Source organism: Acanthopagrus latus, chromosome 18, assembly GCF_904848185.1.
Source record: "Acanthopagrus latus isolate v.2019 chromosome 18, fAcaLat1.1, whole genome shotgun sequence".
NCBI lineage: Eukaryota > Metazoa > Chordata > Actinopteri > Spariformes > Sparidae > Acanthopagrus > Acanthopagrus latus.
The window spans coordinates 29188928-29202844 of NC_051056.1; the positions used below are offsets into that span (position 1 = coordinate 29188928).

Consider the following 13917-nt stretch of genomic DNA (forward strand, 5'->3'; position numbering starts at 1 on the left):
GTGTACAATACCTTCCTGCGAACTAAACTAGGCCAGATCGTTTCCATCTGTACTTGGGTGTATGATCTTCTATCTGGACGACCATGAATAGTGCAACACAGCTGCTGCACAGTAATGTTACCTGAGTTCACTGCTCTATTCCTTTTTCCACTGTGTATCCAAACTTATTAACAATTAAATAGTTAAATCTGCAGATGATGAACAAGGACACGTGTGATTTAGGATAACTAGTGCAGTGCCTGTGCAAAAAGCAGCTGCTTGACACACATCATCTGGTAATATGACGGATTTACAGATCAAGTCTTATTTGTCAGAAAAGTGTGTGTCTCGTTCTGAACTCGTCCAATACTGATGCTTTGACATGATGGCCAACCCAACCTACAAGTCAGTCTTTGACAAGATTGGAAACTCAGTATGTAAATCTTTGTTGAGCTGGGAATGAGACTCAAAAATCAACTCTTCATACAAAAAGGACCTTTAAGCCTCCTGAATGGCTCATGTACTCATTACAGCTAAACTTCCATTTGTGTAGGTTGAATTCTCTTTTTCTTTCTTGGCACAGTTCTGTATTTATGCTCTGGTTGGACAAAAAACACTTGGTTATGGTTCAGAAAAAAATCATGGTTTGCCTTAAAGTACCTATTTCGGTCACCACTATGGTAGATTCAAATGTTCTGACTTCCTGTGAAAAAATAGCCAGCAAGTCCTTTGTTCCTTAAAAATATGCAGCTCTTTGTTGCCACAGAAACGGCTCAGGTGTCCTTAAAAATATCCAAAGGTGTGACTCAAACTGCAGCTAGGTGTTTTGGCACCTTGTTGGCTTGTGAGACTCATTTGACCTTCTGCTTTTGTGTCTTGTTTTTTCTCACTCCAGGGCATTAGTGCAAGTTACTGTGACACACTAATCTCTACTTCGTTTACATCTGCTTCCCCATAAGACCGTGTAAGAGGGATCATGAGCTTCAGTCTGCAGAGCACTGAAGCCACGCCCCCACTGGACCGGTGGTCAGTGTTTATTCAAAATGTTCTATAATTGAATGTGAGGTATGCAAATAACATCCAGACTGACAGGGAGTCCTTCCTTTATATAGGATGGAGGTGAGGAACCTGTTGATGTGGTGTAACTTCCTGTAAAACCAAATACATTATGGTTAATCTCAGGAGGATCTCCTGCTGTCTGACCTGCATGATAACTGCATGCTTCATTTCCTCTTTCGCCTTGAGAGTTTTAGCATGTCCTCAGATACCTTTATGAATTTTTACTGCTGCATTAAAAAAGTATTCTTGCAGCCAGCATACGAGCACGATTTGGTAACACGTCTCAAAAAATTGGGAAGCGGCTTAACAGCGTTGTTAAACAGGATTTCTTCCAGGATTATAGGCAGACGGCTGCCATACCTGGAAGACAACTTCACCAGCCGCTGAAGGAAGAGTCTGCGTGGTGTACTCAAGGACACAACCCAACCGGATCATCACTTATTCACACTTTTACTAACAGAGCGGCAAAACAGGCACTACTTAACTCAGGGACAGGGCTGGGCTACAGGAACTAGCTGGTGCCCATGAATGAACTACTGCACTTTAGAAAATGGCTTTAACTATTCATCACCTTGGTCCTAAATGTGTGAACATGGGTGAGTTTGGGTCGATGTGCATGTAAGACAGTTGAAGGAATGAATGAAAGTATTAAGAGACCACAGAATCTTTGGTCTTTTTACAGGATTTGTAGACAAGAAGAAAAATAAAGAACACCATCCGTATCCTTTTAAAGGAAACTATCATTTTTCTCACTTTCCTTCAGTGTTATATTTCTTATTGTGCATGTAAAAGATCTTGAAAGTCAAAAAAAGTGAGCTCCAACAGAAGCTCCTCTCTCCCACGGAAAACACTGCTCCTGAAATGCCTCGTCAGTAGTCCCACTTTTCCCACCTAGTCCCACTTGCATCATTTATGTCTAGTGGCTTGTTTGGCATGTAAGAATTGATTTGTCCAAGACGCTCAGTTGTAGTTAATGGTGCAGGGTCAGGCGCGTGTTAGCTGACCAATCAGAAAAGACTGGGCATTCAGGAGGGGAGGGCCTTAAAGAGACAGACAGAGATACAGTGCTGGACAGTACGAGAAAACTGAGGTGCTTTTGAGCATTAAAGCATGCAAACCTTTTCTAGCAGTAACACAATATCAACCCTCTGAGGTCAATTGACGCGCCAGTGCGTCAAAATCACGTGACCAATTTATTTTTTTTATGACATAGCAGCTGGACGGAGCCTCAGTGAGTCTCAGTTCCGACGTATGTGTAGGCCAAGAAAACTGGATTTATGATAATTATGTATGCCATGAAACAGGCTTTTCTCACGAAAGTGTCTGCAAGCAGGAAGTGTTTGAAAGCAAAAAAAACCTGTGACAACCCGTTTCCTATTGGTGGAAAAAGGCACCACACCAACCAATCACAAAATTATATGGCAAACCACATGATTTAGTTGCTGAGGAAGAGGGGGAAGTTGTGGGAGGGACGGCGGCAAAAGAGTGACAGCAACAGTGACGGTGATAGAGACAGTGACAGAGATAGCGAGTTTTGAGAGTTGAGAGATTTGTGACATTTAGTGTGTTTGGAGTGTGTAGTTAGTGTGTTGTGTAGTGTTTGGTGTAGTGTGTTTAGTGTGTAGTGGAGTCGTTTTTTTTTGTTTGTTTTATGAGTCAAAACAATGAGGAGATTGCTGAATGCTAACTTTGAAAATTTCAAAAACGTATGCACAAATTTAGGAAACAACAATTTATATTTGCATTATATGTAATAAAAATGGTTTGTGGTTTTCACAATAAACAAACTTTTTCCTACTCGAATCTTATGTTTTTTTTTGTGATTTTAGGTCCATTGTGTTAATACCGTATGTCAAAATGAAAAAAAAAAATAACTGTACAGTCACACGTGAGGTTGTGCTGAAAATAATGGCACCAAACAATGCAATATAAACAGTTTTTAACGTGAAATATAATGGCAAAATCAAAAATAGTCAAAAGTCCCTGATGGTTAAATTCGGAATCTGAAAATGAGCTTGTCTCATTTAAAACATGCCACCTCAGAACGTTGTCATCTTGCTGGAAAAGGACAGTGCAAAATCACAAAGGCACATCCATATGCATTCATTTTTTGCTAATTGATTGCTAATTGTTATCATAATGTATGCTAATGTATGGCTTGTGCTAAACACTACTGAATGTTGTGATCATGGTTAATTGATTAAAATGTGACAGCTGACTGTGAGATGGAACCTGAAACACTTGTGCTGAAGGCAAACAGTCATAAACAGGAAGACAACTGCATTCTGACAGACAGGAACACATTAGGCACTGTTATATATCTGAGTCACAACATAAATTAACACCTAACACCAAGCATTGTTATTTTGTTCAAGGTTTAAATGTCAGTGCTGACAATCATGAGATGAAATTCCGAGATGTGTAATTAAATCCAGCCTTCCACACTTCCTTCCACACCCCACTTCTCATGGCTTGAACTTTGCCATCATATCTAAAAATCTGCTACAGAGTTGTTGTAAATAAATGTCATTTTTCGAAGATATGTTTGGTTATTTGTGCATTTTTTATATAACAAGGAAGCTGTTTGTCTGCAGATGTGACAAAGGGATAGTAATAGGGACTTACGTGTAAAGAGGAACTATGGTGGCTAAATACAAACACCGCAGAACTACCATGACAAACAGATGAATTGCAGCTATTAAACAAGTGTTTAAAAAAAAAAGTGTGAGGATACTTCCTGTCCTAGTACCTAGTTTTTTGGCTAAGAATTCATTCTGGATAAAGAAAATCATTCTGTCAGGGTTTTTCTTCGTGATAAAGTTTCTTCCTCGCTTCCCAGCACTGGCAGCAAACTAGAAACAGCTCATTGGCCGGGCTGTTTCTTTACAAAACCTGAAATTACTTGTAAAATCAGCAAAGTGGAAGAATTTGAGTTTCATCAGCCGCTGTGACAAGTTTAAAAAAAAAAAAAAAGCGTCTTTTGCTCTAACTAGATTGCCAGTGAACTTCACTCAGCCACTTTTCTTGGGCCTGCTTTGAAGTGCTCTCTCTCCGCCATATTATTTCTGCATGTTTCAACTATTTTGGCTCCTTACCGTTTGGGGACAAATTCATAGAGAACACTGTCAGGCTCTTCAACTTCAACTGTGAAGGGGAGAATTAATCTTTGGCTGAGGAGAGCAGATCGGCGGGAGACAAAGCAGCACAGCCATTAGGGCTGTGGAGGAGGCCAAATGCGCTTGTGGTCGTAGATCGACGCAAATGACTGCGCCAGGGGGACAACAATTCCCCTCTGCTGGAGCTTCTGCTAGATGATCATTAGTGTGCTGGGTTTGATTGATATGGCACATTTCCGATGGCAGGTGGACGACTCATCTCGACATGGCAGTCCCCGGTGATTAATCTCATTTTAAGATGCATCTGGAGGAGTGGAGTCATTCTAGATGGGCTGGTGTAAATTAAAGTGTATAATAATGCGCCACAGTTTGAGCTATGTGAGTCAGATCAACTGCCAGGGCGGATTGCGTGTCCTGATGAATGTATACGAAGTGGCACAAAGCGAGTGTCAGATTAATAATTCAGCCCACCATTGTGTCACCGGAGTGTACAGTGTTGAGACAAGCAGGTACAAACAACTCTGGGAATGATTAATCACAGTTCTCACACTTGTGGCCGACTGCAGCGACCCTCGCAGCACCGGCAGCGGATTGATCAAACGCTCTTGATCACCCATTTTGAAATCAAAGCCTTTGAGTATTTGTGGTGGAGGACCGAAGCTCAGTATACTTAGTACTGTACTGTATCCAAGTAGTTTAGGCACTTGTACTTCCTTTATATGCTTCTACTGCTGTACATCTCAGAGGCAAGTATTTCTAAAAGTCATAAGTTTGTGTTTTTGAAACTGCTCTCAGTTCCACACGGCTGCTGTAAGTACTGCCTTGATTGCGGGACTATTTTTAGCGCGATAAAGCTACTTTAACTTGAGTGTGGCTGAAGGGGTTATATGCAGAAGGAAATATGTTCTAACAGTTTGTTCTGTGCATAGATGTGAAGCAGGGTAGTGCTGATAAAGAGCATGTGTTATCAGCCAAACAATTAACCTTGATAAATAAAGGTATTAATACAACAGCACAGGCGTAAGCACCCAAGGTTAATGGTTTGGGAGAAAACGTATTTCTGCCCTCAGGAGATTATTGTAATTATGGGTTCTGGAGGATGTAATTCTACAAGTGAAATTAGATGTTCTTTTCGCAGTGGTCTCCATAATGCATGGGACCGTATAGAGGATAGGACAGAGAATCTCTTGGTATGAAAATCAGCATTCTCATTTCACACAGTCTTAAACGATTGGACTTGTTCTGAAGTCTTATTCAGTTGGGTTCAGTCAAGGGGCTCCAAGGCTGTAGAGTTCAGTGGTAACCATGGATTCTTTCATTCAGTTAATGCCTTTTGCTTGAAAGCGAAACACAGCCCGAGAACTCATTGTCTGCTGCAGATATTTAATTGAAACAGAGTAAGGGGGTTTGTCATTTGCACTCTCAATTCTCAACTCTTTTCGAATATTGTAAAAACTTTCTGTGGAGGGCTGATGTGAAATGATTTCTTATTCTTTATAACGGAGTGTGCTGCTGGGAGGACTTTATATTGGGCTAACAATCCTGTGTTTTCACTCACATTTCTATCCTTTACTGCAAATAGTGTGATAATGTAGAACTTTTACTGAATTACAGTATACATAAGAATGGAACAATCAGTTCTATATTAACATCGATCAATTTATTCCAGATTGATTGATGAAAATGATTAAAACATGTCCATATTCCACACCTTAAAGGCAGGGGATCATATTGGCTTTTGTTATAGCGCCTATAAAAAATAATTCACCCTGTCCTATAGAAAGGATTGACTACTTATAAAAAAAGAAATTTGTGTTTTATATTTGTAATCAATTTGAATCACTGTGCATGTATCCCAGAACAGTTAAACCAGTCACAAATAATATACTGTATATTCTGTAGTAATATACAGGAATTTGTACAGTTTCACTTGAAATAAATACACAAGTCTTTAATATGACATTTACATTTACAGAGTGCTGAATTTCCATAAGGTCTGAGCTCCCTTGAAAGCAGCATATTCACAGTGCTGCAGGGGTTACTGGTACACTACCAACAACCATTATTGTAATCAAAAATAATTAATTTTGCAACATAATGAGCATTCTTTACATTAATTATATAAATAGGTTAAAAGAAACACGGTTTCCAGTGGAACTACACACCATATCTCCTCTAAATGACAGTGATAATTAATGTAAGTCTCTCTCTCCGGGGTGTGAGCTGTCATCCCTTTTCTTATTTAATCTGTGAAACCATGAAAGTCATGGACATGAACCAAGTAATGAAATGAAGTGAGCAGTTCCGGATATATCCCAGACTCCTTTACAAATCAAGTGATTTTAAGACTTGTCACATCACAAGGAGAAACTTGGTGAACTTTGTGAAACAGCTATGACAAAGTTTAAATAAGTGGCACCTTCTTGTAAAATCGGCATTAAGTTCAACACATTAAGATGTTTCTGTCCATGCTGTGGCACCTCTGCAGGAACCTGTCTGCTGCTATGTCTGAAGTACGTCATACCCGACCTCCCCTCCCCAGATTTATTAAAGATAATAATCTGTTGACAGTCAATATGTGCAATTTTACAAATCCAGTAAACAGTCACTAATACTGGTTACTTCTCTGGAGAACAAAGTGGACTCCCTTAAAAAAAACACAACATTTTGAGACTTGCTGCATTCAGAGAAACTGTTTGAACTTTGAGAAACGCTGTCAACAAAACATTCTTCTCTATTTGTTCTGACTTGTTCTTTCAGCAGATGTTACATGAATTTATTTCTTTATTTGTGTGAAAAAAAAACAACAAAAAAAGTTGTATCTGCTTATTCCCGAGAAGGTTTATATCTTCTCTCTTTCTCTTGCAAAATGCACCCGTGTCATCGCCCTGTAACTTGTTAGGGTTACTTATAGGAACCTGACAAAGTTGATATTGTAACTGGAATCCTGGTTCAACAGATAAAAACGAAGAAGAACGTTTCTGTCAAGCTTGACAATTAGCCAATCATTTCCAGTTCATCTTCACTGCGTCCAATGAGAGGCTTCATCCCGCCTCCCGGCTGTCCTGACTGGTCACGTTGGTGAAGGTCAAAGGTCAGTCTGAGCTGAACGTAGAAGAAGACGTTGGACGTTGAAGAAGACGTAGGAGACGTAGAAGACGTAGAACTGGTAAGAAACTAAACGACTAAGAAACTCTGAAGTCGACTGTTCACGTTGTGTTTTTTTGTGTTAATTCATACTCCGTGTTGACAATTTAAAACCACAGTGTGGATAAAATCCCATGATAACGTGCAATACGCTGCCCTAGTGAGTCAGCTAACGGCTAGCATGTAGCTAACTAGCGGCTAGTTCCGCTAGCGGCGATGCTAACTTTGACTGTGGTGAACTCCATTGACGGAGGCTAGAAAGATCTAGAAGTTCGCTAATCGTGATGCTAGTTTTTGCTGTGATAAACCCCACTGACTGATGCTAAAAACATTAGCGATCTCAAAGTGTGGCGGGACAGTGCTGACGTAAATTACAGTTTGTTTATGCTAACAGCGGCTTGAAAGCTAGTCTTGTAATGGGTTAGAAATGCTGATGATACCCAGACATGTTCTGCCCTTGTAGTGTATTAAACTGGTTTCTGTTTCGTGTGTTTTGGTGTACATCTTACATTGTGGTAGTTCTTACATCTCTGCAGTAAGATTAACATTTTAAAAGTGCATCAGTGACTAAATCCATTATGTTAGTAATTGGTTTTGTTGGTTATAAATGAAATTGTGATTTTGAAACTAAAGGTGAGTACAACAGATGTTTGTGAATTGGAGCACTAAGTTTAATTCTTAAGCTTTGTCCTAGATTGGAAATGCTCAAAAAATAGCATAGATATAATTTTATCTTGTCCTTATGTATAGGTCAGCAGAGACTTCAGTGGAGATCTTGTAGCCAACAGAGGAGATTTCAGAGACTTGAGGAGATTTCAGAGATTCCAGACAAAGAGACTTTTCTGGTGCTGGATGGCAAGCCCAGCCCAGTCCATAAAGATACCGAGCCAGCTGCAGTTAGCTGGCTGTGAAGCAAGCTAACACGCTCTTGTATTCTACACCTGCATCAAGTGCGGTAGGATTGAACCATACACACACATACAGCTCCGGAGACATCATACACAACTTGCTTCATGTTGTTCCTGCAGTGGAACTGGAGTTTGAACTGTGGCTCTTACAAAACCCTTCAAACTATACCTGGGTCTTTATTCCCTATTTAAAGTTGACACTGTTTGTTATTTTAGTTTATTATTTTCTAACAGCGTGTATTGTGTACATATTGTACACAAATGTGCTTATTAACGCAATCTAACTGTTTAATACATTCAGTTAAAATTACAGCAGTGTCCTGTGCTCTGTTTCACTTCACTCATTGATCTTCTTTGCTCTTAAGTTCTTCTGAATCTGTTCCAATCTTTAGAAGTTACCTTTAAGCATTTGTTGTCTCTATAATGTACTTCGTAGTGACACGTACTGGTTACATTCGTCTTTCCTTTGCTCAGTGTCAGAAAGCCACAACCTTGAATCAATTGTTTAAGCTAATTAAACATGAAGACATATATAGTGGGTACTTTTATAGGCACTATGTATTGATAAAATGTTGCCTTAGGAATCAAGACTGGACTTAAGATAATGAAGGTAATGTGAAATCTAGTAGGAGCTGATGTGAATGAGACAGCACACACTAATTGAGGAGTCTGGGCTTAAACATTTAATTTGCACAAGGTGTAAAGGTGCAGTTTGTAAGATATGACTAACCATGTAAGAAACAGCACTGCTGACATTATCTCAAAGCCATCTATGTTATAAAGTTAAACAGATGTGTACTGAAGTTACAATGCTAACCAGCTAGCCCCTAGCTGTTCTTACTCCCAGAGGAGACTATCCGTTCGCCTCTGTAGTTTAAGCTGGGAGGTGTAAATGTGGCAAGTTTGCCAGAAAAAACTCACAAAATCTCAACAAAGGAAGTATCCCATAATATGCCAATATTACATGATAAAATATGTTTCCTACACTTTCTGATTCAAAAACTTTAGAATGAGTATGCATTAAAAGAAGCATTCTGTGACAGAAGGTTCAGCCTTTTCTTTGTATTTTGCTGTTGGATTGAAGGGTGTGCTTTTATGTCAAGTGTATGCCAGGTGAAGGTCTTTTCAAATCAGCAGAAACTGCTTGTGTTCGGTCTCCACTTGACCTACATGTCATGTTTTTACAAAGACAAACATCAAACACAGAAAAAGTCTACTATAGCTATAGCTTTTTTAAACACTTTTATTCGTCTCACCTCTGAATTGTCCCCATCCAAACATCAGAGAGAAAATAAATTACCATACCGTTGACATTTCCCAAAACTGTCTGCGAAAATTGAACATTTTTAACTTTTTAAGGTTACCGCTTGTTGCAGGGTTACTGTATAGGATTGCATTAGATTGTATAGTTTGCATTAGACTGTATCTTCACATCCTGCATATAATGATTATATACAGGACACTTAAAGGACTAAATCTGTCATAAAGTTGTTGAGGGATTTTGTAACAAATTTCTAATTGATGGCCATACGTTTCTAGATCAAATGGGCCTTGTGGGCCCAGAGGGCATGAATTCTCTGCAGTGCATTAATGACAACACGAAATTTAAATTTAAACTTACAATATGCAGCTTCCCGCCTCCAGGCAATAAAGTAAAACGGTACCCTTAAACCTCCAACCCTCAGTGGGCCGACCTCATACCCCAAAACATGTCATTCATCCTGATGAGCTGTCGACTTTAAAACTGCATCAAGCCTGAAGCCAAGGTAACTGACACCCTACAGCCACCTCAGGCACCAGGTTGAAAATAGACAATATGCAGAACAAATGCTGCATCTGTGTTTTTGTAATGGGGGGGTAGTTGCCGTTATTGTTTTCCTGCATCATTTGTTGTTGACGTGACTGCAGAGACTAAAATCCAGCTGACCACTGATAACGCCCTCAGATATTGCTGAGATCCCAAAAAACCCAGACTCAGACATCATTACTTAAAAATATAATGTAATATATAAAATAAATGGGTCAGCAATTACAGTCAGAGTAGCACTAACGGGATCTTTATTATTGAACTTTCATTTTTACCCATAAGCTAAAAAGTAAGCAAAGATTTCTAATTGATTTTTGGGAGCCAACTAAAAACAGCTAGACTTCTCTGCAAGGAAGAGTCAATACAGGCTAAGATGCAAACCAGTGGAGAAAGTGCAGTGTTCATTTCATCACAGAATCCCTTACATCATGGGTCTGGACACAATGCTAATCAATACACGGGGAGTAGGGAAGGTGCCTCTGATTGATTCGGGTCAGAGTGAAGGTAATCGATACAAAAGCAGACTGGATCATGAACTTTGGAGAGAATCACAAAAAACTAGGTCATGTATTTGTTTCGCTTGAACACACCAAGGATCAGATATATTATATTTGAATCGACTGCTTTAATTGACCTATACTGTGATTGTTCAGTGATTTACTCTGCTGACATTGGTGTCACATTGACAATTGATATTTCACACTTTGCAAGGACTTCACATGGCTTTAGCAGACGGTGCAATAAAAGGGCAGAATGACAATTTAATAAGTGATACTGTCAATGTTAATATTCAGTATTTGCTGATACCGAGTCCCGTTCCGATACTTAGACTTAACTAATATTTTCCTGGATAGTACAGCTGCATTAAGAAAAAAAGTGACTGCATCCAAGCTGTTCCTTGGCTGAAATGTGTGCGAGAAGCAGCCCATGTTTGGTATCTCCAAATCATCCATTGTTTTTTTTCATATTCCTTAGGTTGTCACGTAAAATGACGTGGACGCGTTGCTTGTCTATTTCACACGTGTTCATGCATCTCCTCGATTGCCTGTTTTGCATGCTTTGCTGTATGAGACCCACGAAACTAATGCGCATACCAGCACACTGTAACTCAAAGTGGAATAAATGTAATGTAATGCCAAGATAACACAGAGATGAGCTGGTTATCCGGAGTGATTCATTTAATTACCTACTCTGTAATATTTTATCATATCAAATGAGTAGTATTAAATGCAGCTCTTTTGTCACCCGGTCGTATTGCAGATGTTACATGTGTTGGACTGCTTTCGCGTTCTAATTTAAGTTATTTCCACACTGCAGACATTTTACCCACAGGTTTGCCAGAGTAACGTTACATGCATGTCTGGGTTCTGCCACAAATTGTGCTCTGACGTGAAAATAAAAATCGGCCTTGGGTCCATTTTCAAAATTGCTGATTCATGATCAGTGGAAAAATGCCCTTATCAGCCCAGATCCCGATTCTGCAGATCGGATCGGGACATCTCTAGTTCTAAGGATGGCTTATACTTAACCTTAATATTGTAACAGCCTTGGATGCATCAAAATTATTGTAAAACTAGTTTTGATGACGTTCCAGTTTCGTCTATATTTATTTTCACGCTCACAGGTTGGATAACTGACCTGAGGTGTTTTGACCCAGTGCATACTGTATTTGTTCAGTTGGACTGGATGCCTATCAAATTGTGAAATAGGATTTTTGGATCAATAAACAAAATGTTCTCAGTACGACTGCACATGACTGTAGCTCCGAGCAACTTTGATTTTCCTCGGAGTTGAGGAGGGGAAGTGTCATCTCTAAGCCGTTTGACTTTCTCCGCCTCTCTCCTCTCTACATATGTCTGTGTGGCTCTCTCACACATACACAAAAACACACACTTTATACACAGCTAATATGTAGCTACTTTGCAAAGGAGGTTTTTTTTTATTTCCTCTCCATTTCTCTCTGGGTCTCCTCTTTCAAATTTCTCTTGTGTGTTTCCCCTTTTTCATGGTAGGTTGAGCTTTTCAGGCATTGTCAGACTTTTTAACAAATTTTTAACAAGCGGTGGGGAGAAACAAAGAGACTGAGGTCCCTCATCTGAAATCTAAGGTATATTTCCCATGAAATGTTGTGCAGTGACGTGGAAGAGTCTTCGCCTTTTGTGCCTTTCGATGCCGTTGGCCCCTTTTACCCAAATGGTGAACGCAATGCACGCTTCAGCTTTCACAGTCGCGGTTGGTCTACCAAGCATATCTATGCCCAGGTGGTTTAAACTGAGCATCCTTCTTTAAATATCTTTGGATCCACTCCGAGTTGATTTAATCGGTAGCAGTTTGAGAAGTGTTTTGCCTCGGCTCTGGCTATGCAGCAAGTTTCGTAAGCTTAGTTTGCTTGTGCTCGAGGGTGATGAAACACAATAAAAAGAATTATGCTAATCAGTAACAATTTTCTGTTATGCCCCACACATGCTTTCCTTGATTGAAATGTAATTGGGTAAAATCATCAGCGGAAGATGTTGATCATGGCTGGCCCAGCAGAAACAGCATCGTGCCTCATGTTGTCTTCAACAAGGAGTCATCTAATTTTGTGACAGGTGTGAAGGTAATTGAACACTGCCAGACATCAAAAGGAAGAAAGGAACATGAACAACAACAGAAAACAAACCCAGACAGCCATGCAAACCTGCAAATTGAGTTTAGTGCCAGACACTCTTACAAAGCATAGATTAATTTGTTTAACTCTAAGGAAATCATATAGACATTTTCCAGGAGACACTACAGTAGCCACCACTGTGGTCATGGTTTTGCTATAATTTGAGGATGTTATCCAGGAATTTGTCACTTAAAAACTGATGTCAGTGTCTCCAGACTGAATGCTTCAGAATTATTCCTGGAAATGTAAACTTTTACTTAGAACTCAATGTTGGGAAATAAAATTTACAGCAATAAGAATTGACCAGTTAACTGAATATAAACATGAATTAGAGGCTACAGCCATGCCAGCAGCAAAGTAAAGCTTTATTTAGGCGCAAGGGTTCTTTAAGGAAAGAGCTAATGTCAGCATGCTAACACAACTAGAACTGAGGCTGAAAGGAATATCGTTAGTTTAGTAGGGAGGTCGTTATAAACCGAAGTATAGTTCAAAGTGATATTTTGACCTGATGATGGTACTGGATGAGAAGTCACAGGATCGGTTGATTATAATTCATACTGCAGGGGACATGAATGTTTACAAATGTGATCTTCATGGCCAGAATTTGAAGGTCCAAATCTATGGCGGGGGCTGTTGTACGTAGTGCTCCTCACTACAGTGGACTTGCTACTCTTTACTGAAGTTGGTCATTAGCAACAGGCAAAAGCAGCATGTAGAGCTGGAATATTCTCATGTCTTACTCTGTGAATTGAGGATTTGTTTCGACTAGGCCAGAGGTGATTGAGTATAGACAACCAAGACTGTTGTGGTGAGTTTTGTTTTGTATATGTTGAGTTCGAAGGCTTTGCAACAGTGGCACCAAGAGTTACACCACTTAGAGATGCAAGGGGGCAAAAGTTGTCTGTTTCCACTTCAAGTACTTAAGTACGTTTATTTACCGGAAACTTGTTGTGTTGTCAGATTAAACGGCAGTTCACTGTTTGACACTTAATGCTAATCTGATGCTCTCCTTTGTCTTTAGCTCTATGAGCTCATTAGCTGTTAGCCAAACACAATGCAAGACTCGGCTAACCACCCACTGCTCAATTCTAACAAGCTCCTGCTGATTTTAACATATTTGTTGCTCACATTGTAGAATTATCAGGGAAAAAATAGGATGTGCCCCCTGTTGATAGTGTAAAACCAGTGACAATATGATGCCTTAAAGGGCTCTGTAAAATAACTGGGTAGCCAGCAAATGATAGATACTGA

At 39.6% G+C, this 13917-nt stretch overlaps 1 long non-coding RNA gene across 1 annotated transcript; it reads left to right on the forward strand.

Moving 5' to 3' along the window:
• The first annotated feature begins 7200 nt into the window (after positions 1-7200).
• Positions 7201-8519, forward strand: LOC119007643. Its single transcript, XR_005071187.1, has 2 exons — positions 7201-7323; positions 8052-8519. It is a non-coding gene; the product is annotated as an uncharacterized LOC119007643 (long non-coding RNA).
• Positions 8520-13917: the final 5398 nt, after the last annotated feature.